Genomic DNA, 26,818 nt, shown 5'->3' on the forward strand with positions numbered 1-26,818 from the left:
AAGTGGTACATTTGACATTTAAAATACCGATTATTTTACATTTCCCACCAGGTCCTGCCCCCAGAGACGCCGCTGAACGCACACAGATCGCATGCCCGCCCAGCATCTGCTTCCCCTGGATTTGGGTCCCCAATGTTCACACGCCGGTGAGGCAAGGCCAGGAGACACAGATGCTGGACATCGCCAGGGAAAGCAGATGCCAGACAGGCATCGCCAAGGGGACAGATGTAGGGTGGACATTGCCACAGAAGACACTGCAGGCTCGTGGGAACCAGGTAAGCTCTCAATTCCACCCAAGTGTGGCTCGGGGTTACCGCTTTTTGTACCGAAAATTAAGTTTAGTTTACCAAAACTGGATGTCAGAGACCTTAAAGTGTTGTTTGGAAGAATGTTTTACATGTCTTGCTAACAGATTATTAAACAGAAGTATACATCGTACATAGAATTTAAGCTTTTTGCCAAGAGATGAGCTTTAACTTTAGGTTTTCTTTGTTTATATTGGAGAAATGTTTGTACAGAAACCAATTCTACTGTTACATTGCAACTTCAGGATTCTGTAAGCATGCATATTAAAGATGTGTCACGCAAATAGTAAACATTAATTTACTGTATTGAAGCACAGGGCCCCGGGGCTGATAATTCAATAATCCGTTTAGTTTTCTGTTAGTCTGTGAACACTTATGAGACTTGGGTATGACGTCTGTTCCCTTTAGGAATCTAAAATAGATCAAGCGAGGAATGAACATTTGGTGCATTTCCTGCAGCTTGCTGGTTGTCTTTCACAAACAAAAAACAATATTCACTGTAATGAATAGGGTCTTAGCACAAGGCTCTTTTACATTTGGTCAGTTTTATCTTTAGCCTATAGTTCTATCATTTTATAACAGCATATTTTATATACAAGAATGTTGACCTTTCATATTTATAAAACATTTGCCAGCGGCCAAATTTTCCCTAAAACTCACCTTACATTTTTGGGCCTGATTGAATAAAGCTCTCCAAGATTGGAGAAGATAGAATTTAATGGGAGAACCTGGGTAATTCAGGAAACCCAGAATGAATCTGGCCCAGGATTGAAATAATTTGCCAACTAATAACAAATGATTTTTAAGAAATCCATTACACGTTTGCTAGATCACCTAGGTTCGCCCATGATATCTTTACTTCTCCAGTTTTGGAGAGCTTTTATAAATCAAACCCTAAACTTTCCCTGGATGAATCTTATTCGATCAAAATCCTGAACAGAGATACTCGAATGTAAAAAAATGTAGTGATGGGAAAACTTGTAAAAAAAAGTCACAGGTGAGCTCTCATGGAGATGAGCCCAAAAAATGGAAAAGTCTCAAACTGCTATTCAAAAAGGCATATGGAGCCAGGCACTGCTATTTAAGACAAGTACCTAGGCAAAACAAAATTTGGAAAATGACTGTATGGAAATGAGGGCGTCTGTTAAAGGACTACATTAAAAATGCACAAATCATTTAGCTAACATGCTTGGGTGCCTTAAAGCAGTGCAAAGTGTTTCTTTATTTTAAATTATAATATTAAATTTATTATATTGTATATAAAACTTATTGGCACAACGTTAAAGTCAGAGTCAAGGAATAAACGAACGTGATGATTACCCATAGCAATAATGAATTTCCATTGTTTATAAAAATTACCTAAAAATATGTTTTCCACCATCATGAATAATGTCATAAACCGACATGCTCTACCTTCACCTTGTCTCACATATACACAATGAATACAGGCCAGTACAAAGGTGTAGGGAAAATTCAGTGTGGATTACATTACCACAGTTCTTGTTCTTAGTTTCTCATCATTATTATGGTTTAACTCCTAATTTACAATCCAATTGTGCAGTCTATTAAGTTTAAATTGATTAGTAAACAAATCAAACAGAACATATAACCTTTAATTACAGATTCTGAACATTCTTACTTGCACGTTGGTTAAATAGGTTCCCAGACACTGCAACTCATAGGGTTTCAACAATAGTACTGCCATTCCAGGAAGTAGAGGAGATGACTAGGTGTGGCTAGGTGCTTAATGCCAATCTACAGGTTTATGAGTCTTTTGAGCAATGAAGTGCCCACTGCAATTTTTTCATGCATTGCAAAGAGGCACAGCCTACATGACAGCGTAAATACCAACTGTTCTGTATCCTGTAGGACTCTTCTGGGTTTTTAGCTAAATCTCAGTGTCCCCTGGATCCAGGCATGTCCTGTGGCAGACCAAGTAATAGAATACTTGATTCAGCACCCAACCTATTCCCTTTGCTCAAAGAATGAATGATCTTCTGTCAAATAGCAGTAGGAGGCAGACCTAGAACTGCTGTGCACTTTCCAGTTTAAGTGCAGTCCTAGTTGGTGCTTCCATCTACAGTTTTCTCATGCCTTCATATTTGGCACACAAAACTGGTGGGGTTTGCACTGACACTGGTGGTCTATATTGAGGTCTACTTGCTGGTATGTACTGCAGTGTGCTTGGGAGCCTTCACTGCGGATTTGTACTGTCACTCGGTTATGTACAATAGGTCTAGCTTGGGGTTTGCACTGGAGTTTGTAGTGGGGGTCTGGAATGGGTGTTTGTTACAGGGGTCTGCATTTGGTGTCTATTAGTTGGGGTAACTACATCTCTCTTTTTTTCCTGTTTATTCCTTTGTAACCTCTTAGCCTATTGCACGCCTTGCAGTTGCAATTATCCTTGTTAGTCAACCAAACTCTCTACAGCTTAACAATTCTTTTTCTGAGTTCTCTTTCGTTCAAGGCATGGTATACATTCACAAATGTGTTGTATGTCTGCTCAGGCTTTTCTGGATCATCATTCTTTAAATAAAAGAGTGTCTCTCTCTTTGTTTTATTTGTTTAACCAGGTTTTCTTCATCTACTTTTAGGACTTGAAAATCAGATCATGTTTTAGGTCACATTTATATAAAAATATACAAAATTTTATTAGGTTCATAAATTTTCAAGCACCACTGTAGGTCTTCTTCATCCTTTTTTTTAAAAAGTCCCAAGGTCAGAAGATATGGGAGAATGACAACTTAAATTTTTGGAGCAGTGCAGCATCATTTCACACCATCACTAGAAGCTGCCAATTAGATTTTATGTGAAGGATATGTGTGGTACTTCGCGGAGGGACTAAGAGAAAACTGCAAATGAAGATGTTCTTAAAATTAAGATCCATATATAAAATACAATATAAAATTACTTAAATTCCACGAGAAACAGATCTGCTGTACAATACATGTGGAATGCCTTTGTACTACAAACCATTGTCTAGAGTTATTGCTTATAAAGAGTCTATTTCTTTGAGTCATAATGAATTCATGTTTTATACATCCAGAGCTATAACGATAGATGGCTTTTGATGGTCTAAAAATAAACATGCACAAAATTAGAATAGGTCTTTCAATAATATCTTCCAGCTTACTTTTTTAACATACTCAGTGATCACAAGGTATTAAAGATTTATTGGTCCTGTGAAGAAATTATATTTTTCTTTGAACTTCTGCTTCACAGTCTCAGCCATTAATGAGCTGCCTATGGATGTTATATTAAACACAGATTACATAAAATTTTTGAACAGATATAATCTTTATAGGAACATAGAATTACAATCTTTGTGAACTACATTAGCATTAGAGCTGAACTCTAGTCTTTACCTTAATAGTATTCTCAAACCTCCATCTCCTTCCACTAGGTATGGTCTCTTGGAATTGTTTGTAGTTACCTTGTCCCTATACCACATAATCTGTCTTCTCAATCCCTAGGACTTTATTACAGGAGCTGTAGCCGACCTGGGGCTAGGAGTCCAACATTTCTGCCAGTGTCTTTAACCAGAAACCATTCAGAGGGAAGGGGCATGTCCGTGCAGGGATAGCAGGGATTGATATTTCTATTGTTCTAACAACTGGGTCACCATGCTTATCTCTAATGCCATACATGGGTTTCTTACCCTGCAGGCATGCTGATGATCATGGTGTGCCAACAACCCTTAACCTTCTTATCCATGTTAGCACTGTATTCTAAACCTTGCACCATACCGTCAACCTCCTATGCTAAACTTACTTTACAAACAGTTTTTCATTTTGTTATCAGCTCTCCTCTTCCACTGTCTGTGTCTGTGCTTGTGCAGGTACATTGTTAGCACAGGAGGTACAACCCTGTACTACCATGACTCACTGAATTGTTTTGTAGCTTCACTGAGTGGAAGTTTAGCAGACGTCTGTAGGTAATAAACAGCAGGATATTAAACTTCACAGGATTCTTCATCTCGCAGGACTGCTTTTCACAATCTTTAACAGGCATTCCTGTATATACTACATTTACATGCACACCACCCTAGGAAATGCCCACACATGACGCTGGGGCTAAATTACCGACAGCATAAAAAGCAAAACACAAAGAGAAGTGGGCTAGATGACCTGGTTTGTCCATAAAATAAGAAAAAAGGTTAGATCTGGATACCTGATGCAGATTTTAATGCTTGTACTGTAGAAGTCATAGAGTGCAAGTAAAAGGGATTAATTGCTTTTATCGTCAAGTGTACCAATGGTATCCAATGATGATTTAGTTTAATAAAGTACAATAATAAAAACTGTGTATTATTTGTTGTGAGTTATTTTTTCACTTTACCTTGTTATATCAACTCAGATAAAATCATTTAACCCCATACAATGATGTTGTGACAAATATGCTGACATCTTCAATCTCTGTAAATCTCAGTATGTGTTCTATGGTCCAACTGTAGTACAACCTTTACTTAACATTTAGATTTAGCAGAAATATGTAATATGAGGACTTTACTAACCTATCCAATGAATTAGTATCCGAACAGATCTGCTCTTCATAACTCTAACATAACTTCTAACATAACACTTCATAACTCACAATACATCTAAGAGCTTATGCAACCTATTGTGCTGCGTTAGTGCATGCATACTAACATGTATTATGCCGCATGTTGCCGTGCATTGTATTAGAGCTGCAAATTCATATAAATAAATTGGCCAGCCAATGCACCTAAAGTGTGCTTGCTGCATTTTTAAAATGCAGCACAAGGGCAATGGATGGAATACCAGTGCATTGGGAAACCATTTACAATAACTGGTACCCAAATGCATTTACAATAACTGGTACAAGAATGTGTCATGTATTACCTTGCATTACAGTGACATGTGCAGAAATTAATTCATTTCTGCAGCAAAATAGTGTGAATGTGCCCTAAAGGTGATTGTACATCCAGATTGTAACATGTGCAATGAGTATAAGCTTGGAGGTCTTAAAAATAATATTGCTAACTCAGTGGAGAAATAAAAGGTCAGGATAGAGCAATAGTTACATTAACCCTTTTTTCTGAACAGCTCTGGTTTGATTAAAAATATATTGTCACCAAAGACAAGGGGAGAGTAGTGGTTGTAGTGTACTCGTGAGCTATTGTCTTAAATTGATAATTGCATGTGCTTGTATTATCCATACTACACACTGAAGACCATCTTCTAACTGTTCTTGAATGCCATGCATTAGTTAGTACATTCATTTTCATCACGTCATCTATGACTATAACTGTTTGTTAGCTTCAGGCCTGGCATTACATTTAGACAAGATTGTAGCAGATAAAAGAAAAATCAATCCAAGGAAACAGGCAGAGAAAGGCAAAGAGTAACCTAGAAATGTAACCTAAATGGCTGTATAATGGTATAAGAGCCATGTACACTTTTTCCGCATTAAACAGAACTGTATCCGATAGCTTGGAAAATCTAAGTATACTTCTAAATTATATGACATACATAGATCCACAGAGTGTAACTCATTCCTTGGATTGCATAAAAGTTTTTTGGTGCAGATATTTTTTTAACAAAACAGAAAGAATAAAAAAGGGACTTTTAAGGCATTAAATACCTAACATTCAAATAACCAATTATTTAAAATGTTTGTTTATTTAAAAAAATTGCATTAATTAAAACAATTAAATGACAATGTATATCTTGAGATGAAGTCAGCAAATTATATTTGTCCAACGCGTTTCACATAAATTTAAACCGTTTCATCAGGAACTTATTCTAAGACCTATTGGTATACAATACAATCTACAATCATATAGCATATAGTCTCAAAATTTGAAAAATGGAATCTTGCCTTAAAACATTCCTCTACTTACATGAAAAAGAGTGCCAATCCCACGCATGGGAAAATGCCTCTTCTGTACATGACAAAGATCAGACATGTGCAGAAGGAGCAGCCAGGAACCTCCTAGGATGTGTGTGAAGTAGGCATCCTGGGAGGCTCTACGTTCTCGTTCTGTCTTGATGGCCAAGACCACAAAGGGTGTTGCAGAAAAAAAAGAATAACATTTTTACTTTACATTAATGGAACTTTCCATATGGAAAGTACTTTTTTGGTGATAGGTCTGCTTTAATTGTAACTTATTTCTTGTCCAGGCAATGTAATTCATCAAACACATCGCTGAGATTTGGTTTATTCTTAATGATATTATTACAGATGATATAAAATTGAACAAGTCTGCTCTTGGGAGTTGCCATCTTGGATGTAACATGAGCAGTCCCTCAGAATTGGCACTCATTTGAAGGTTTAGTATTTCCCTACTATAATTTATTTAAATAATTAAATAATTTATTTATATTTGAAGATCACTGAACAGCCTCCCATTTATCTGATGATGAAGGCTGACAGTGGGAGGACACACATAGCATGGATCATTAAATAAAGCCAGCGCAACACCTACTTCATCTGAATCTTGCCTGAAATCTTATCATTTGCTAATGAGTAGTTAGCAGGCTCTTGTAGTAGTTGAGTAGTTAGCAGGCTCTTGTGGTAGTTGAGTAGTTAGCAGGCTCTTGTGGTCTTCCACCAAAGGAGCAGAAGCAAGGGCTGGTACACACAAGAGCTGGAAACTGGAACAGGATGTGGTCAGATTTCTATTATACTTTCTGGATTATACTTTCTTGGAAAAATATGTTTTCAGGATTTTGTTGTGCTATGGTTCTCTACTTTGACAAGTTATTCATTTCAAAACTGAAACCTGGTAACAGACACTTTGTAATGTGAACCATGCAGTAACTTTCCAAGTCTGCATAAATTCTTTTCCTGACATGTTGCCAAAAAAATGTGTTGAATGAAATCAATTCTTTGGCCACATTATAGCTCTTGAACAGAGGAAGAATGGTAACATTCTTTATTTCCAAATCCAGTGACAGTATCAATTGAAAATACTTTTGCACCCCTAAAAACTCTTAATGTTGCCTTTTCCATGGAATCCATTGCAATTTGACAAATAAATTATTTTGGAAAGAAAAACTTCTATAATTCACTTTTTATATTTTTTTCTGAACCCCTGGCCCCTTTCATAGATATTTGTTGCCATCTCAATAGTAAAACATGTTTGCCTATTTTTTGAGCAGGGATTGTAACAGATCAGCAGTACAGCTGACCTGGTACCTGTTGTTCATCAGACATATGTCAGATCAGAAGCAGTGGGTTCCCTTACCTTGCTTCAGCTGCTCTGTCCAGGCTCTGGAGTTAGAGGCGCCGTCGAACCTTTCCATCTGATTTATCTGCACCTGCTCACCCAGTCCCTGCCCAGCCTGCCTGTTAGCCTCACTATATAAGCTGACACTCTTTGCCTTTGCAATAGGTGCGTTTACCTGAGGCTCCAGCTCGTGTCTATTTCCGAGTGCTGGTTTCAACTCTGGCTTGTTCTGGCTTGTTTCATTGTTCGCCGCCTACCCTAACCTGGTCCTGTTCTGGTTTTCGAGATTGTCTAGCGATTTGGTTCTACACTTCGGTTCTATCTAAAGTTTGCTGATGTCTGCACGGGTGTGTCTGAGGGCGGCAGCATGGCCCCCGTCCGCAGCAAGGTCCATCACTCCTTGCGGGGAACTCTGGTGAATGCAGGGTGGTTCCTCTGCGCCTCAGCTCATACCTCCTCCAAATGTGCAGATGGCACAGAAGGTTCACTTCTCCACACTTGTGGCAGATCTGTGACAGGGATTATGGAACGGCTTAAACTTGATTAAGTAATTAAGGCTAGACACAAAGTTTTTTATTTTGCATAAGGACATTTCAGTAAATAAAGTCAACCTGTATACTCAATCATCATGGGAAACATTGGAAAAAAACAAACAAACAGAGGATTGGGTACATCAATTGAACAGAGCTTTACCTTATTTACTCCTAACTTTACTAAGTGAACTTCCTCTAAGTGCAGGGGTCAGCAAAATTTTTTGGCCACTAGGCCATGTCAGGGGGGGCAGGAGCACACTAGGCTGGACTCTCCCTGGAGTCCTGCCCTAATGGCTCTGCCCCCCACCAGGAACTCCCCTAAAGGGAAATCCCTCTCCTCCATATGCATTGCGGAGGAGAGGGATTTCCGTTCAGAGGGTGTTCCTCATTTACCCCAGTGACGGAAGTATTAACACCAGCCGTGTAAATAGCGGGGCCACAAGAGGAGGCTGAGGAGCTGCATGCATAGTCTGGTAGTTTGTTCTGGCCTAATGTCCCCTGGTCGATCTGGCCGGCAACCCGCGGCTCCAGGGCCCTGGGTTGCCAGCTGGGATTAGGCCAAATCGTCCGGGGGGCGTTAGGCCAGAACAAACTACCAGCTAAGCTATATCTGGCATAAAGGCCAGGGTTTGCCGACCTCTGCTCCATTGAATCAACCTTAGGAGATCTATTTATAAAATAGTAAATCTGACATTTACCAAACATGGTGGGAAATCTTCCAGGTCCATGTGTTTTCCTTCGGGGAGAGAGAATTAGATTTACACAGTTTACAGTTTGGATAATGCCAGATTCACTGCTTTACAAATACTCAAATTATTCCATTAGCGAAGTTTCCCAGCTTTAAACATTTTCCTTTCAAAAATGTTTTTGTTACCTTTTGTTCTTTCCATGAAACATACTAACAGTACATGTTTTTATTGGTTATTGGCAGGTTGAGAATAAAGAGCTGTATTTATTTTACTTAAAAAAAGAGGATGATATAATGTATTTCTTGTATGTTTATGTTTAAATCAAGGTAAATTCTTTACATAAAAATAATTTTATATTATTAACTGAGAAACTATAGAGGACAACAAAATAATGATTGTGGAACACCAAGCACTACTGATATATATATATTTATTTATGTACTGTACTGTGTGTGTGTGTGTGTATACATATATATATATATATATATATATATATACACACACACACACACACACACACATTAGGAATTTTAGAAACAAAATTGGGTAATCTACATTAACAAATTAAAGATATATGTGTGTGTATATATATATTCATATATATTCAATTTGTTAATGTAGATTACCCAAATTTGTTTCCAACATTCCTAAGTGGGATCCTGATTACTTAAGTGGAGAAATATTTTTGAAGTACATTAATTTTAATCAGTGGCTTAATTTTAAGTCTGTTAAATGATGCTGACATGCCCAGCCTATGACTGCTAAATATAAATGTGGCCTAATGAAACATTTTAAATTTGTCTTTGAACGTTAAAGTTTAACTTAAAAAAGTAAGAATAATCTTTTCTAATTTTATTTCCTATCCCTGTAACTTCAGAGGATTAATTGTGGAAAAAGTATCACTGGGCCATCAAGGGACAAATTATTCAACATGAGTGATGAGTTAAGAGCTTATTTACATGTGTTTTGCAGTAACCCATTGCACTGCAGTGTTATTCTGCATAGCGCCAAATAAAAGACTTTTTCCAGCATTCTGTGCTGCACTGAATGGCAACACACTCTATTGCAGTGTTTCTTGATCTTTATAACGCGGGGGAACCCTTTAAAAAACTTTCAGATCCACAGAGAACCCCTTCTATAATTAATATATCTGCAGATCACAGTATATTAGTGTGGTGGTCAGTGGGAAAATGCCACCCTTATACCCTAAAAATCATCAGTGTCACTTAAACTGACCTAAGAGTCACAAACTGCTCACTGCTCTAGATGGTTGTGGTATATTCCCCAAAGATCTGATTTTTAGAATACTGAAAATCATTAGGCACCCCTTTTAAATAAATTTGCTTTGATAACACAGTGAATGGCAATATACATCATTCATATATCCTGCAGCAGTGCATATTAGTGAACAAGCCCCAACACCTCCCTACTTTTTTTTTGCATTATCTCTGACCACTAAAAACAAATTAACAATGATATCCTGTTTGTGGGAGCAAGGTTGCTTTCCCTGCTGCCATAAAGTTTTAATAATTACACAGGAGAGCCACTTCTTCCCTTAGAATCCATGGGACTAAGCTATTAATTTACCAGCTTTCTTCAGTTAATTTCTTATATGTGATATCTAGTAATAGTAGTCACATTCAACTAGACCTGTTCTTGTAATGTTGAAAATGTTTCGCAGCTCTCTAAGCTGCTTCATCAGTTTTGGAAAAAGTAGCTGATCTCCCTCTTTAGATACAAAGGTGGATTGATTGATTAGTGAACAATTGGGTGTGGACACAGTACTTACAATCAATCACAAAGGATCAATTTTGTATGTTTTAGAAACATGCTTGTATTGATAGAAAAATATACCAGGAGTATTATTATTATTATCCAGTATTTATAGCACCAACATATTATGCAGCGCTTTACAAAGTCCATAGTCATGTCACTAGCTGTCCCCCAAAGGGGCTCACAATGTAATGTCTAATGTCCCTACCATAGGTATATGTCATTACCACAGTCTAAAGTCAATTTTGGGCCAATTACCTAATTGCATGTTTTTGAAATTTGGGAAGAACCCAGAGTACCCAGAGAAAACCCACACAAACTCGGGGAGAACCTGCAAACTCCATGCTGGTATTCACATATAGAGTAAATCACATATATGTGTATGACTAGCATACAAACGTTCTAACTTTTTCCCTGCAGTCCCTGTATTGTGGTCTCATAAGTCATTTTATGGCATGATACCAGAACAGAAAGTGAAAGCAAATCTTCCTAATGGGGAATGTAAAAATAATTCCAACTGCCCCAGTCTGGGGTTTGTCTGGAGTACCTTCTTAACTTCCACACTAGACTCATATAATTTGTACCCTTTGGTATATTTGTTAATATTTGCAAAGTCAAGCCATGACTAATGGTTATTTTCTCTTTTCAGTGAGACAAGACAGCGCGTCATCTCAGAGTCTGTCACCGTTTGTATCCAAAAATAACCACAATGTGCTAATCTGCTAAGGAAATCTGCATGGTTCTATCTGTGAGTGAGTAAAAGCCAAGAGACCAGCAAGCACAATACAAAAAAATAAAATACCAGTCTATGAATGTCTGTTAAAGAGATAGTCTACCATTCTTTTAATCCTTTGCTTTATTTAACCTTGCTACAGTACCATGTAGATTCTTTATCTGTGACAGAGATAAGTGCGTGGAAAGCAGCTGTCTCAACAGAATGCAAATGCAAAGTGAATGCGTTAGTCATTTCACTATTATTAAATACAAGCTTCAGTTCCTCAATATCAGAGCACTATTTATGTTTATATCCCAATTAAAGTCTGGCAGCTTTTTAAAATAATACTTTACTGCTGTATTTTATGTTTTTTTTTTGTGTGTTATAAAATGTAAATGCATTTAAAACATTTTGTATCATAATGGTAATGTTCTCCTTGTTCTCCCACTGCAGTGCTCTAGGCTGGCATTGGGTAATAGCCACACATCTCATCCTAAGGCCCCTTTTCAGCAGATGGTTACAACAACTTCAGTTTAACTCAATCACACTCAACCTCTGGGGTTAGCTGTGCTTCAGTGTTTTCTAGAAGTTGATGTATAAAAGGAATCAACCCCTTTTAACCACTTTCCAACTGCAACAGTTGAAGTAAGTTCCAATAAAGTCAACAGAAGCAGCTGGACACTCAAGGACACCTGGAAGCAACTTGTTGCATTCAGCAACCTTGAGTACAATCCACCGCAACCTCAACTGCCTGCAACGGAATTCACCAAGTGGTTCTCAACGGCTCCAATTTGGTTGAATGAAAGAAGTTGGCTGACTTCTTATATCAACTGCAGGTCTAAAATTAGCCTAAGTGTCCTGACACACATTTTCACTGTAAGGGAAGTACAGAAAGTGTTCTTGACCTGGTCTATTCTCTACTCTAAGCAACATGCTCAAACTCTGTGCAGTTATACAGCATTTAAACATACTGAGCAACTGCTATAGTAGTAAAATAGGTGTAGGAAAATGAAAATGGAATTACTAACTACAATACTGGGAACATAATGACAAAGATGAGAGTGCAGTTTGCTAAACTCATGAGTCTTATGTTGTTTTTCTATTGTGCAATTACAAGCTGGGCATGGGTAGGTGACTCAAATTATAGTGGATAATTGAAGTGGGGAAAAATAGGGACACCGGGATTGCTGTGCTTTCTTGTTGTGTAACTCTGATGACTATTATTATTATTATTATTATTAATAATAATAATAATAATAATAATATTAAGCTGTATTTATATAGTGCCAACATATTACACAGCTCTGTACAATAAATAGGGGTTGCAAATGACAGATACAGACAGTGACACAGGAAGAGAAGAGCCTGCCCTGAAGAACTTACAATCTAAGAGGTGGGTTAGTAGTGAGGGTTTAAGAGACAGAAGAAGGCGGGTAGGTAAAATTGAAAAGATGGCAAGCCTAATAGAACAAGGAAGACCAATTCAGAGTCGGGTAGCCCTAGATAAGTCTTGGAGCCATGCACGAGACAAGGTTATGAGTGAGGAAGTCATTATTAGGTCTTTGGAGGAGTGAGGAGAGCAGCTACGCTGTATTTTTCTACCAGGTCAGATAGGCAAGTTGGAACAAGAGCTGTGGAGATACAAAGCACAGAAATTTGAATTTGATTCCATGGTGAAATAGAAGCCAATGAAGAGAACTACAAAGAGGGGCAGCCGATGAGTAGATCGATAAATTACAAATAGTTCAGCAGGTGAAACGGCTTGCATGAATGTATTTAATCCCTGTAATTAGCGATTTGCTTGGAGTCAATTTGGTAACTTCTAGAGAGATGAGCGAGAATGCCTCTGACGGTCGTGCAAAAATTTCCCCAAACTTTTCGATGGGTTCGCAAAATTTCGGCAAACCCATTTCGCAAATTACATTAAAGTCCAGGGTGGAGGTTCCCACGGTCCTTGGGCAGTTACAGCCCAATGACCGTGGGAACCTGTGGTCACAGCTGATTGGAGGAATGCAGGTGCCTCTAATCAGCTGTGACTGCAGGCGAAGTCAGATGAACTCTCAATGGAGATTCTCCATTGAGAGTTCATCTGAGTTCAGTTCCCACGGTCACTGGGCTGTATTGATAAGCACAGCCCAGTTACCGTGAGAACCTGTGGTCACAGCTACTTGGAGGCACACAGGTGCCTCCAATCAGCTGTAACTGCAGGCGAGTTCATCTGAGTTCAGTTCCCACGGTCACTGGGCTGTATTGATAAGTACAGTACAATGACCGTGGGAACCTGCAGTCACAGCTGATTGGAGGCACAGGGGTGTATATCTGCATCTGTTAAGAATGATAAGACCCTTGGCAGTGCTCCTTTTATACTGACTGCTAAGTATACTGCTTTTGATCCAGCACATTCTGTTCTTTGATATGATCATAAATGCTTTTTTAGGAGATTACTATTACAAATGTTAAACTCAGTGGCCTTTTTAGTTGATGGTCCAGCACCCATACCTAAACATTCTGATCTGCAGTTTATCTATATCTTTGCCTTTAAAAATCCTAAAAGTTAATACTAACACTGCAAAAATGAATCTTACCACTCAACCTGCTTGCCATACACTGGGGACATTTATCAATTCTTTTGCATAGTGTAGAAATACTAAACAGGGACAGAGATGAATTTGGAGATACATTCACTAAAACAGTGTTTTTCAACCGTTTTTGAGCCACAGCACATTTTTTACATTGAAAAAATCCTGCCACATGCCACAAATCAAAAATGTTACAAAATGACACTCTGTAGCTAATTCACTTGTCTCTAAGAATAAACAAGGCAATTAAGCTACCTACTGCCACCCACTGACATGGAAGAGTATTACATTACTCTGCCAATCAGTACAGCACAGACACTCGACAATGGTAATTGGATAATTTCCCACGGTACACCTGAAGATCTCTCACGGCATACTAGCGTGCTTGAAAATCACTGCACTAAAAGATTGCAGCTTGATCCATAAAGATCTCCCTCTATTGCTCTTAAGTAGAACCACTTTTTAAAGCTAAATGCAAAAACTGCACATGCACAGATATACATACAAGGGAGCTGTTTTGGGTGTGCATGTTTAGTGTGAAAATGTGTCTCATTTAACTGCTCAGGACTGCAGGTATTGGGGTTGCAAATGTGCAAAAAATAAATATTCTTCATCACTGTGACAGGTCAGGGCCCTTCAATGGCATAACCCTTACCACCCCTTTTTAACAACACCTGCAGGTATGGTGCAAATGGCCTCTCCACTGTTTACAAGTTCTTAAAATATCCCCACATATTGTTATCACATTAACCCTATAACATTACAAAATTACAACATTTACTAAACACAGTGTTACCACAAGTCAGGTTGCAGGTCCTCGAAGGCATTAACTTCACCGGCATCGAACCAGGAACCTGTACTTCTCATTAAAATACCAGGCTCCCAGACACAACCCCACTGCATCGAGAACTATATCAATTACACATACAATCCCCAACAAACTACCACCCATTTTGCCGACAAATTAAATTATTTAGGAGACCCATACCATAGATGGCTCTCTAAATCACTCCACCGCACTGCCCTCGAGGACCTCAAACTGCCTACACCACCCAGATGCCCATAACAGCAAGGGTGGGAATCTTCTTCCCTGCTGTCCAGACTTCTGACCTCACCCCATCACCCCACTTTCCATTTTAACCCCCCTGGCAGTATTCCTGAGTGTGGCTCGGGGTGAAATTTCTTTACAGAAAGCGGTAACCCCCGAGCCACACTGAGGGTTGAATTGAGGACTAACCTAATCCTCACAAGCCCGCGGCATCCTGCAGCGATGATGGCCCGGCATCTACGTCCACTTGGTAATGCCTGGCCGGCATTGGTGTCCCGTTGACGGGGCCTGGAATCTGCATTCCCTAGCCTCATGTGTACGGCCAGGCGACGCACGTCGGGCGGGTGGGACTAGTTGGCAATTTAAAATTAGAAGTATTTTTACATGTCAAATGTACCAATTTAAAATGTATAAATACTCAAATATTCATACCACCAGGGAGGTTAACTTTACTATTCACTTTTTCTACCTATGTTCACTTTGCCCTCTCTCTGACCTTCCCCGCATTCCACTTTTTAACCACCACTTGCCCATGCCGAGCACAGCCTTCCCACCCAGTCATGTTTGTCCCATGCCTAGCTCCCTCCTATCGCAAGCTTCTGTCCTGTCTTTCTTTTTAAATCAGTAGAACAGTAGTTCATTACCATGCTCGTAGTGGTCAGAGTCAGCGGAGCATTGGGGTAATGTACGGATGTGCTGTTCACAATGAGCAAACGACACTGTGCTACTGCATGTATTGTGGTTTAAAATATGTTGCAGTAAAAGTGCATTTCAGTGCATAATAAATGAACGTCAGCTAGGAGAATATCCATTGGATGACAGAGAAATTACATTTGACAAAGCTGAGATGGCGACAGGCTTAGATATAAGAAATCTGGATATAAATCTGAACAAGTGAAATAAGTCTATCTTATGTTGTCAGAGATGCACTTCTGCTGAATTCCTTTGCACGTTAAGCCAATGATTCCTGCAGGGTCATACTGAGGGAATTCAATAAGTCTCTTTGAAGAACTCTCTAACTGCAAGATTATAGCTGAAATGTCAGTATATTGTGAAACAAATTAGTTACAGGCCTTGAGACATAAAGAACTTGCAGAGACTTGTTCAATGAGTTAAGCTTTCCTGCGTCCATTCTTACTCAATAAGTGCTTAAAACACATAGCGGAATCTTTACCGCTGCTATAAATCTTGAGTGTTTGTCTCAGGTAATATGAAAAAACAGCTGCCATTGGGTTGAATGATATTCACCTAGAAGAAATGCGGCTCTAAAATAAGTTTGAAATGCTGTGAAGTAGATGGAAGGTGTATTTGATGAAGCATTACACTTCAAGAAAATAGAAAACCTTATCAATGGTAGAGTAACACCGGGAGCACTGGCAATTAAGTTTCCGAGGTTTATGCTGTGCCACACTGAGAAAAAAAGAGCCAAATAGCACCAGTGGTTCTTGCTGTTTTGAAATATACTTTGGTCAGGGAACAGGACTGAATTCAGGCTTAATGCCTGTATGCATCAATTAACAACCTTATTATGGGTCCCAATAATGCTAGTATAACTCAACACCATATTCCAATCACTATGCGAAAATACTTAAAGCGTACCTAAACTCAACATTTTTACTTTACATAGAAGGGTAGACAAGCCTTCTACATAAGGAAAAAATGTTGTTATTGCTAGGGCAATCAAGATTAATGGGAGATCCGAGCCTCCCTGGATATCTACGTCACATATCCCGAGAGGCTCTGGCTGCTTCTTTTTGGCATGCTCTTATCTCGAGCATGCTCATAAGTGGCATTGTTTTCCCTGCAGGGTAAAAAGATGCCGATCTTAGCATGCGTAGTGAGTTTGGCTCTCTTCTTTCACGGCACCTTCTTTCTATGTCACCTTGTCTCACACCTGTGCAGTGCGAGATCAGGTGACGAAGAAAGTAGACCGAAAAAGATGACGGACGTGAAGATGGAAGATAGCGTTGCCCGTCACTTCCTCTGCGGTGGAAAGAAGAGGAATTCCAGGATGACGTGGGACCAGATCATGGGAAGGACCAGCGCCATTGAGGGACCTGCGGGATTAAAGGTAAGTGTAATTTTTTTGTTTTTAGTTTAGTTCCACTTCAAACATTTCTTTTCATGTGACCAAGCAACATATTCTAATTTAAAAAAAATTCTAAAGGGGAATTTCTAGCTTGGAATAATCATGTGGACATGAACCAGTATGTCTCCTATCAAATTTTATTTCTATAGTACATTCATTTTTGCATTTTTGTAGACATGACTGTGTGTCTTCACCTAGTGTGTATACGACATAATCCTTCCTCAGTCTTGCACAGCAGGCTTAATGCTCATGCCTGCCCTTTTCCTATTTTGTCTTTATCAAGGATATCTTTTGTTGCTAGTTCAATGTGTTTTAGGGCTTACATTACCAGGGTGTTCTTTGTTACTTACTCTTAAAATGCAAGTGCATGCACTAGAACACTCCATAGCTATCGTCACTTCTACATTTGTGACCTATTACACAAATACCCCCCTAGCTGCCTTCTCTACTTCTTCAATGGCCTACTAATGACTTCCTTACTCATAACCTCTTTCCATGCATTGAATTCCCAGGAACTGCCATGCTCTCTGAAAGACTCCTCATCATCCTATTAGGCTTGCTCTTACTTTCCATACATTTAAAAAGAAAAAAAAAAACAACCTTCTTCATCTTGCCTAACTACCTTCCTCTCCCTCTTAACTCATCAACATCTAGCCATATTCCATATCCTACTCCTATTAAGTAGTACACTCCCCCACCTCTTAGATTGTATACTCCATTCATTCTCCTCAGTTGTTGTTTGTGCTTGTCTATTATGCAGGTTTGTCATCCACAACCCCTGACCATTGTGCAGCAAATCAAAATATGTTGTTGCTTTATAAGCAAGTTAACATGAGTTAACAATAACAATATTTGGAAAAGACAGAGTGTGACCTGCTATGCCTGCATTTCAAATGTACCTATGCAAAGCAGGTCAAACTCAGCCTCAGAACTGTCATGTGTATTGCTAAGTTAGCGTATATTCAGGCAAAACATTTTTGGTTTGGATAGAGTAGGAAACATATGAAGAAAGAAGAGGAACAGAAGATCAGCTCTTACTGGCTACAATAGTAGTTTAGGAGACTTTGTATTGAAAATTCTTGGACTATACAAAGCTCAACTAATTGTAATATCAAGCATACAAAACTAATGCGCACAATCTTATCTCAATAAAGGCACAGTGCCCAAGAGGTTATCTCAGTTTCCCGACACGTTTCGCTGTAGGGCTTCTTCAGGGGAGAGTGGAGAGCATTCTGTACACATATCATGAAAAGCAGACCCCCATGGTTTCTCCAGTGTTTGCTAGGGGTTCCTTGGACTGTGAACTGATCTCTAATTTGATGATTCCTACATAGTTCTGGGGTCAACACCACTTGGAACAGCCAGTTCCATGACACTGGCTATCTATTTAGTTGTAATGGTGTTTTTCTAGCCCCCAGACACACACACACTTGTACTGGTGATCTAAAAAAAAACTTGAATGTATGATTTGTCCCCACAAGAACATGATAGGGGGAAACCTCTAATGGGGACAACCTTGAAAGAGGAGTATTTCTCTTACTTTCCACTAATTATTTGTTCTGTCTTTTAAACAGAAGTGAAAAAAAAAATCACCAATGATACACAGACCTGGCAGGATTTTAACATATCTGCTGTATCCAAAACTACAAAAATACATTTGCCTATACATACATTGTAAAGCTAAAAAATTATGGCACTCGTTACAACCGCTCAAGGGCTTTAATTTATTGTAACAACCACAGTTTTGCACCAGGGGATTTGTTACAAGCTAAATGCTTCGGTAAGTATTATTTTTTGCAGTTACAAGCTGTCTTTGGTGTTTTAGCCCAAACACTTTATTTTAAACGAATGGGAAATAATATAACAAAATTGCATTTTCATATAAGTCACTGTTGTAATTTGCAAATGACCTATTAATGATCATTAAGGTAAATGTACTGTTGTAAAACATATTTTTGCAGAAAGGATTTGGTACTGCAATCTTCCATTTAACATTTTTATTTATAAACAGAACCACTCTGTGTTGGATTTAATGTGGAAATATTGTGGCTAGCAAACAGCATACACACATGCACAAAATGAAAATGCAGATCAGGAATCTGGAGCATGTACTGAACTATATTTAGAAAAGTATAAATCTACAGCAGTATGAATACAATGCCAGCAGCATTAATTTGACATGAAGCATTTGAACGAAATCCCTAACAGAAGTGAGTTTGCTGTAATGAATAAATGTGATTCGGTTATGAGGTTAGCTGCAGTAGATAAACCAAGAGTGCATGGGGATTTTTTTTTATTGGATGCAGATATGATAATTACTATTTGATATTATATATATTTTTTTTAATTCCAGCCTTAATATTGAAATCTGGGCATGAAAATAATTGTCTAAAGGAAGCATGTGCATTCTTATTCTTTGGTATTTTATATGTATTTTTTAAGATTATTTTTTAAGATTTCTGCTATAAGAAAATAAGAATGCATGAAAAATCTGCAACATTTTGTCCCTTTAAAGTGGACCTGTCATTGCTGCTTCTGTTTCTTGTGCAGATGATCTGATCTTGTACTCCAACAATTATTTTACATAGCATTTGTTGATCACACAATTCAACCAAAGAACAAGTTAACTAGTGATAGTTAATGGATTCAAATTTAGGTCAGGTTCTGATTGCTCCCATACAATTTTGCCAAGCTTATCTGCTGTTGCCCCATGCAGGCTGCAGGGAACCTGGTGAGACCCCCCACAACTAGGATTTTGGCTAAGACTATATTTAGCCCAATGATATTGCAACTGCAAAGACATTTGGTGTCCACTACATGGATTTATACACTATAAGCTATTCAAGCCAAATTCTTCTCCTCCTAGTGTGCAATAGATGACTGCTAGGAACTTTCTAACCTAACCATAATTACCATTTTTGCATATAAATCCAAATTTTCATTGCATGCAGAGAATGAAAATCAGAGAAAATTCCAAAAAATCTAAATGGAAGAACCCCTGGTACACTTGTGGGCCCCAAAGGTTAATAGTGTGTATTTTCCCATAGAACCATAGATCTGATCGGAGTATGACTTGGAACAGTATGAGGACTAGAAATATTTCACCTCACTCTGTACTGGGTCTTGCTTCAATGAAAAGGTGATACCAAAAATATGTTACTGTACTACATGTAGCACCACTGTGCCAAAACGGGTAAATCTCACCAAGGGACCTGCACTACATCTACAAAAGGTCAGCTCATTAAAAGAAACTAATTTATCAACTGTCATCAACTGGGAAATAATGAATGTGGCCACAGTAGTTCAGGATGATTGAGGTTAACATTGATTATATAGGTAAGTAAGTAGTTTCTATATCCTAAGACTCTAACAATCTTCTGTAACTTAACATATGATAATTAATATAGAGGCACTTTTTTGTGGGTGTCAGAGGTGACACTCAGGCCAAGTTTAGACTAATACCGGTAGTTAAAAAGTTTTACTGCTCCCAGGTTCCAACTGGTAACCACTGGGCACCTGGGATCAATTTTAAACAGTAACAGCTTGGTGTTTGCAATGCTTGTGTAGACATTTTCCTGCAGTTGTAAGCATTCTTTTTTTTTTTTAAACTCATTCCAATAACCTTTTGAGAGGTGGATTTTTTTAACTTAAACATTATCACTTAAAAAAAAAAAAAAAAGCTAGTCAAAATTTAACCCCAGTGCCTCCTATATCTAATAAGTTGACCACCACTAGAATGTCAAAATGAAATATAACATTTTCATAAAGTAAAATGTATTCAAATACAGTACTATTGAAAATTATTTGTGCTTTGAACTGTTTCACTTTCATCATAGCAAATAAGCTTAGCAAAACTCTATGGGACAAACCAGAACCTGACCTAAATTTGAATACATAAACTTTTATCAGTTAGAGAATTCCACTGTTGAATTGTGTTATCAATAAATGGTATGTATAAGAATTATTGGAGTAGTGTAAAAAGTCCCACATCCCTTATATAACATGAAATATGTGTATATTTGTTTTCTACATTTTTGGAGGAGACTTTTTTTAACGAATGTCTGCCTCAACATCAGGTGAACTAAAAATCTTTATATGCAGGTTAAATAAAAGGAAAATGAACTTTTATCAAGTTTATGTAATTAAAGAGGTTTCCATATTTTTTTTCCTATGTATCTTGACAAATACACATTTAATACAGAATGGAACATTGATTCTCACAGGGCATTAATAATTTTAAAAGCAACAGAAGCTGCTTATTTTCAGACTTTCACTTTCTTTCTGTTCTTGGCAATACCAAGAATGTCAGATTAGCAATCCTGTAGTTGACAATTTACCAAAACCAAAAACACAAAAATGTGTTGCTTCTACAACATCTTACCCTTGATACTCAAAAAGTAAAATTCCTAGCGGGGAGAAGCAAAGGAGTAATGTATGTCTGGTTCAGCTAGTGGTGGAAGCAATACTATAGAAGGATATGAGTGGTTTAACTTCTCTCCTAGAAATACTAAAGCTGGATGTTGCTTAAAGTAAGAGGTTTATGAGTGTGTCAAGTCTTCGCTGGTCACTGTACAGTTATGTCCAACATAGAGGAAAAGAGTCATCTCCTGAGAATGTCGGAGTCATAGTATTCCTAGGACTGATGTAAGCAAACCCTTGGCTTGCTGGAAGGCTGATGACATATTAAAGTATTCATTTTAGTTAGTATAAATAAGCCCATGAGGAAATGATACAAAATAACTAGGTATGTGCACATTTTTTTAAAATAAAAGAACATAAAGTGAAAATATACACATAACACAAAAGCTATCCATTTCTTTTTAGATGGCCCTTCTGTTCTTGGCACTCACATTGCCAGACTGCTATTTCTGCTGGTGCAGACACCCTGTAAGCAGATCCTGTATTTACCAAAACTAAGTTTCACTTTTAAAAATGCACCATCAGGTAGGTCATTATAGTAGAAAGGGACAGGAGATTCTTGCCCTTCTGCAATTATCCCACCTCTGAATAAATAAACTCCCATGTGTCCGCCCGGGAGTTGTGTCATCCTGGCCCGGTCAATCAAGATGGTTGAAGATGGTCCCCAGGAGGAGAAGGAGAAGGAAGATGGCAGTGCCCTGTGATGGAATGGGGACAGGTGAGTATCACAGGTTTTGTTCCAAAATAATATAAAGGAAGAAAAGTAATTTCTTTATATTACGAATATTTATATCTACCATATCATAAAACATCACTAAGGGTTGTTAATGGGTTAGCAGATGAAAGAAAGATGTCATGATAGCTCATGATAGTGCTAATAGATTTTTTGGTAACCAGAATCGATAGCATCAGGCCCTGCGTATGGAGTACATGGCTATACCTTTTCAGTTAGCCAGCAATGTAATTCTGCTGTAGTGGATCACTAAAAAACTGAGCGGGGACAAGCATGGTTATTTCCTACAAAACATGATGCAGCAGAGTGCCTCCCATTCTCTCTCCTCTACTGCCAACATATATGACTCTGGGTATCCATCCATGTGATACAGACAGGGAGGACACCCGCCAGCCTACCAGCAGAGTCCTTCTCCTACCCCAGCCACTGATTGGTGCAGAAGGGCATTTAGGGGAGCCAACTAGTGGTCAAATCAAATAGTGGTCAAACATCTGCAATAATCTGTTTTAAACAGAGCCAACCTAAATGTGCATTGTTTGAACCAACTTAATGGTTGTCCTGAACTCTTATACTCTTAGCACAGCAACTCTTATAAAATAGAATCTCTTTACCACCCCGCCATCATCAAATGGATATGGTCAGCTTTAAAAGAACAATTTAAACAATCTCTGATGCAAAGAGCAATAAATTTGTCTGGATAGACAACAGATGATATAAACAATTGAAAAACTATTTCTATGTTGCGGGTGTAAGCTAGTGTGACGAAAAATAATGAGGCTGTAAAGTCTGCCCAGAAACTGCTGATGCTGCACAGTATTTCAAAGTGCTTTGGCTTTTGTCAGATTCCCATTTTGTAAATAGATCCCGCAGTGTGAAAGTAAAAGCTGAGATAGCTTCTTTTTACATACTAAAACACCACAATAATTCTTGCTGCCAGTTTCTGATACACCAGTTCTAAGCAATATAATTAGTGTTTCTTCGTTGATTTAAATAATAGCTAAGTACACATTTTTCAATGATAGAGCTTTCTTTCCCTGACACTCCAAATTAAAACATATATTTACTGCTTGTTTGCTAATGAGGTTGTAGTTATGCTTTGTTCACTATCCAGATACAGAAGGAATGATTGCCATAGATAAGGTTGTGTGGATGTTTTTCTCAAGACGGGATGAACAAAAATCCAGCAGGTGACATTTGATTTGTACATCCCTGAGTTATATGCTTGAGAATTAGTATTTTTACTAGTATTAGTATTTTAAAAATGTTTGCAAAAAACACATTTATCTTTTTATCCTATATGTTCTTGCATCTGGTTAAAAATTGTCACCTTAACAATCAGGAGCTTTAAACACTTCTTAAATAATGCATATACTCAAGTATAAACCCATATTTTTTTTTATTTTTTTTTTGAAGAGTGAGGTATCTCTTGGGTTCAAACCTTGCTGGGTAATGATTAACCTCATGGGATCCATCACAGCTAATCAGCATGAACTGTGTAGGTTATTGTGTTTGCATTTGTTTGCAGTTTTAAGCGTGCAACATAATTTCTCTTCGCTAAGCAATGGATGTACATACACTATTGTTTTTATAAATGTTTTAATATTGCTGAAAATACAGTTTGTTTTTTTGTTTTTACATTATTTGGTACCTTTAAAATCCTTTACATTCTTACCAGCTTTTTTTCTGGTACTTGGGATGTGGTACCTGAAAATTTAGGATCCCTATTTATTTGATGTTTCAAAATTTTTTGTCCTCAAAATGCTATTAGAAAAATATTCTTAGTTTATACTGAGGTTTCACCAGTATATGGCACTGTGCCTGCATGTAAAGTTTGTAACAAACTCTTGAGGTTGGAGACAAAAGGCATGAATATGTTACACATTTTTCAAACACAGCACTATCTACTGATGACCAACAATAAGGCACAAAAGTTCAATATACTGAAGAGCAATTGGTTCATTTTAACTGACTCAAATGTACAAAAATACTTGAACCTGTAAAAAGGGAAAAAGATAAACAGACTGAGCAAACGCCATTTTAATTTTCATTCTTAAACAAATCTTTTAAAAATAACACACCATTGATGTATTTATTCACATTTATTCATGTATTTATTTTTGGCATTCCTATTGATTTTTGAGTTTTGCATGTTACTAGTGATAACTGCATTCTGTGTCCTAAGCATATACTTGAGTCAATGCAGGTTAAATCTTTTTTCATGTAAAAAATGGTACCTCAGATTGTATTTAAAATGGTTTATATTCAAGAATATGTAGTGGCTCTCAGGAAAGAAATAAAAAAACAGCCATTGCTTACCTAGTTCTGAAAATGCTAGCTGTCTGTGTGTCAATGCCTTTAGTACTTCTTATGAGTCACAGGACAGCTTCCTCATTTAAAATGATATTAAAAGTATATTTCTGGTACAAAGCATGGCAGAGTTGTTTGCAAATAACAAAAAAATAGAAATAAAAAAGACAGTAAGAACTAAGGTAAACAGTAAAGTCATACAGCAAGGGATAATTTTTTTAGGGCTATTAGGGTTTACAAGGGCCAAATAAGAGTAGGAACTGATTTATGGTGGGTTCTTCCTTCTGATTTCCTCTGGTGGGCCCACAGACCCCACATCCCCAGTATGACTGTATGTTATTCTGGGTTATTGACTGATAGTATAGTATTAGTATAATATCCAGGAAAGTATGATTTTCAGAAGACTTTACAAATGCCATTTTTAATACTTATAGTAATATACTATAAAATGAAATTACACTATTATAAATACACTACACAAATTACACTATTTCAAATATACCATATGGGAACAGAATCTTGTTGGAACAAAACTGATGAATAAAATCAGGTACTTACCTAGCATAGACACACAAACACACATACACACACACACACACACACACACACACACTTCTCTATACATTGCAATTATTTTTTCCCTTAGCAAGCCTCCTTTACCCTACAAAAATCTGCACCAGAGAAAAACCCTCCCCCAAGGAGCCCTTCATTCCCATTTTTTACCAGAGCACTTTACAAGATCTTGGCTTAAATAGCACTCAGAAGAGTAAGGGAAATTATCAGTCATTTCACATTAGAGGTGTCATGGGACACATCAGATCCATTGAGGAGTTTAGGAGAGTATTTGTGCACTGGGGTGTCTGGGGTCTCAGCAGGGTTGGTTGGGTCAGTGGTTGTGCTGCAAAACCACAGGTAATGCAGCATATACTTTAAGGCAATTATGTCAATTTAATACAGTAAAAAAACATTGGCCCTGATTTATTAAAGCTCCCCAAGGCTGGAGAGAATACACTTTCACCAGTGAAGCTGGGTGATCCAACAAACCTGGGATAGATCTGGTCTAGGATTCAAAGCATTTGCTAGCAAATAGCAAATTACATTGAAGAAATCCATTCCAGGTTTGCTTGATCGCCCAGCTTCACTGGTGAAAGTGTATTCTCTCCAGCCTTGGAGAGCTTTAATAAATCAGGCCCACTGTATTTAGCTACGGTCTTTTTGCTCATGCAACAGTTAAAATAGCATGTGTTATATTGTATGGACTGTGCTTGTAGTGGAGTTTTAGTGCAGTATTCTCCATCAGAGAGAGAAGTGATGTTTCTGTTTACACTTATTCTTATTGATGACATATACAGAATTGTTACATTCATATATCCATAACCCAATTGGCTGCAGCTCTATTATACAATTAGAACATGTTTCCTCTTTGATTTACAACCAGTGTCCCTAGGCTTTTGAGATCATAGTGTATATATATTTTTGGAGACCCATGATTGCTGTCTTTAAATAAAACAGCATGGGGGATTAAAAAGTAACTGGTGTGCTGTGAAAGTGATTTATGGATGCCCAAGAGACTGCCAGCATGAGTCTGCAGTAAGACTGAGGCATCCAAATCACTTATAAGTGGTTGGCTCTGCAGTGGCAATTACCTCATCAGAAAATGGATGAACTGCATTCAACTAAAAATACACTGATATAATTACTCACATAAAAGTAAATCAATTATATGTATTTTTACCTAATTATCCTCTGCTAGTATTAGGAATTGCATTATATATACAGCGTGGGGTGCCCCAGTATTGAAACCAGACTCTTTTATAGACTTGGAGCCTAACTAGGCAGTGGAGCTGTAAGCATGTGTGCATCCTCTTTTATCCATAAAAGGTCTGCTGGGATCCAAGAAGGTAATAAATACTAGATATAAAAACTAAAAATATTAATGATAAGGGCAAAAAGCAAGTAACCCCTTTCCCTTTGGCAAAAACCAAACTTCCATCTGCCTCCAACAGTGACAAGGGCCATCATTGAAAGAGTGGGCCTCAATCCCACAATGCAACCCCTGTGTTTTTGGGGTCCCCAGGTGGGGAGCTTATTTGAAATCTGTAATTCCCCTTTAATAAGAGGGACCTGGATATCTGGCCTATCACCCTGGGGAATAGATATAAGGGGTACATACTACCCCTTACTCATTACTCACAATGTTTCAACAAAACCTAGGAATTGTGACTCCACACCTTAAAATATTCATTTTGTTTTTTAAATAAAACCTTTGCAGGATCCAGCAATGAAAAAGAAGCCTGATACAGTTGTCACAGTTAGCCAGCCTAATTGGCGGAGCTAATTAAATGAAGCATTGGTCAAATTTGCCTCTGTTATTGATTTCAATTAGATTATCATTTAGCTGTGAATCAGCCGGAGCATTTGGTCAGTTTGGGGAAA

Source organism: Pyxicephalus adspersus, chromosome 2 (assembly GCF_032062135.1).
Source record: "Pyxicephalus adspersus chromosome 2, UCB_Pads_2.0, whole genome shotgun sequence".
NCBI lineage: Eukaryota > Metazoa > Chordata > Amphibia > Anura > Pyxicephalidae > Pyxicephalus > Pyxicephalus adspersus.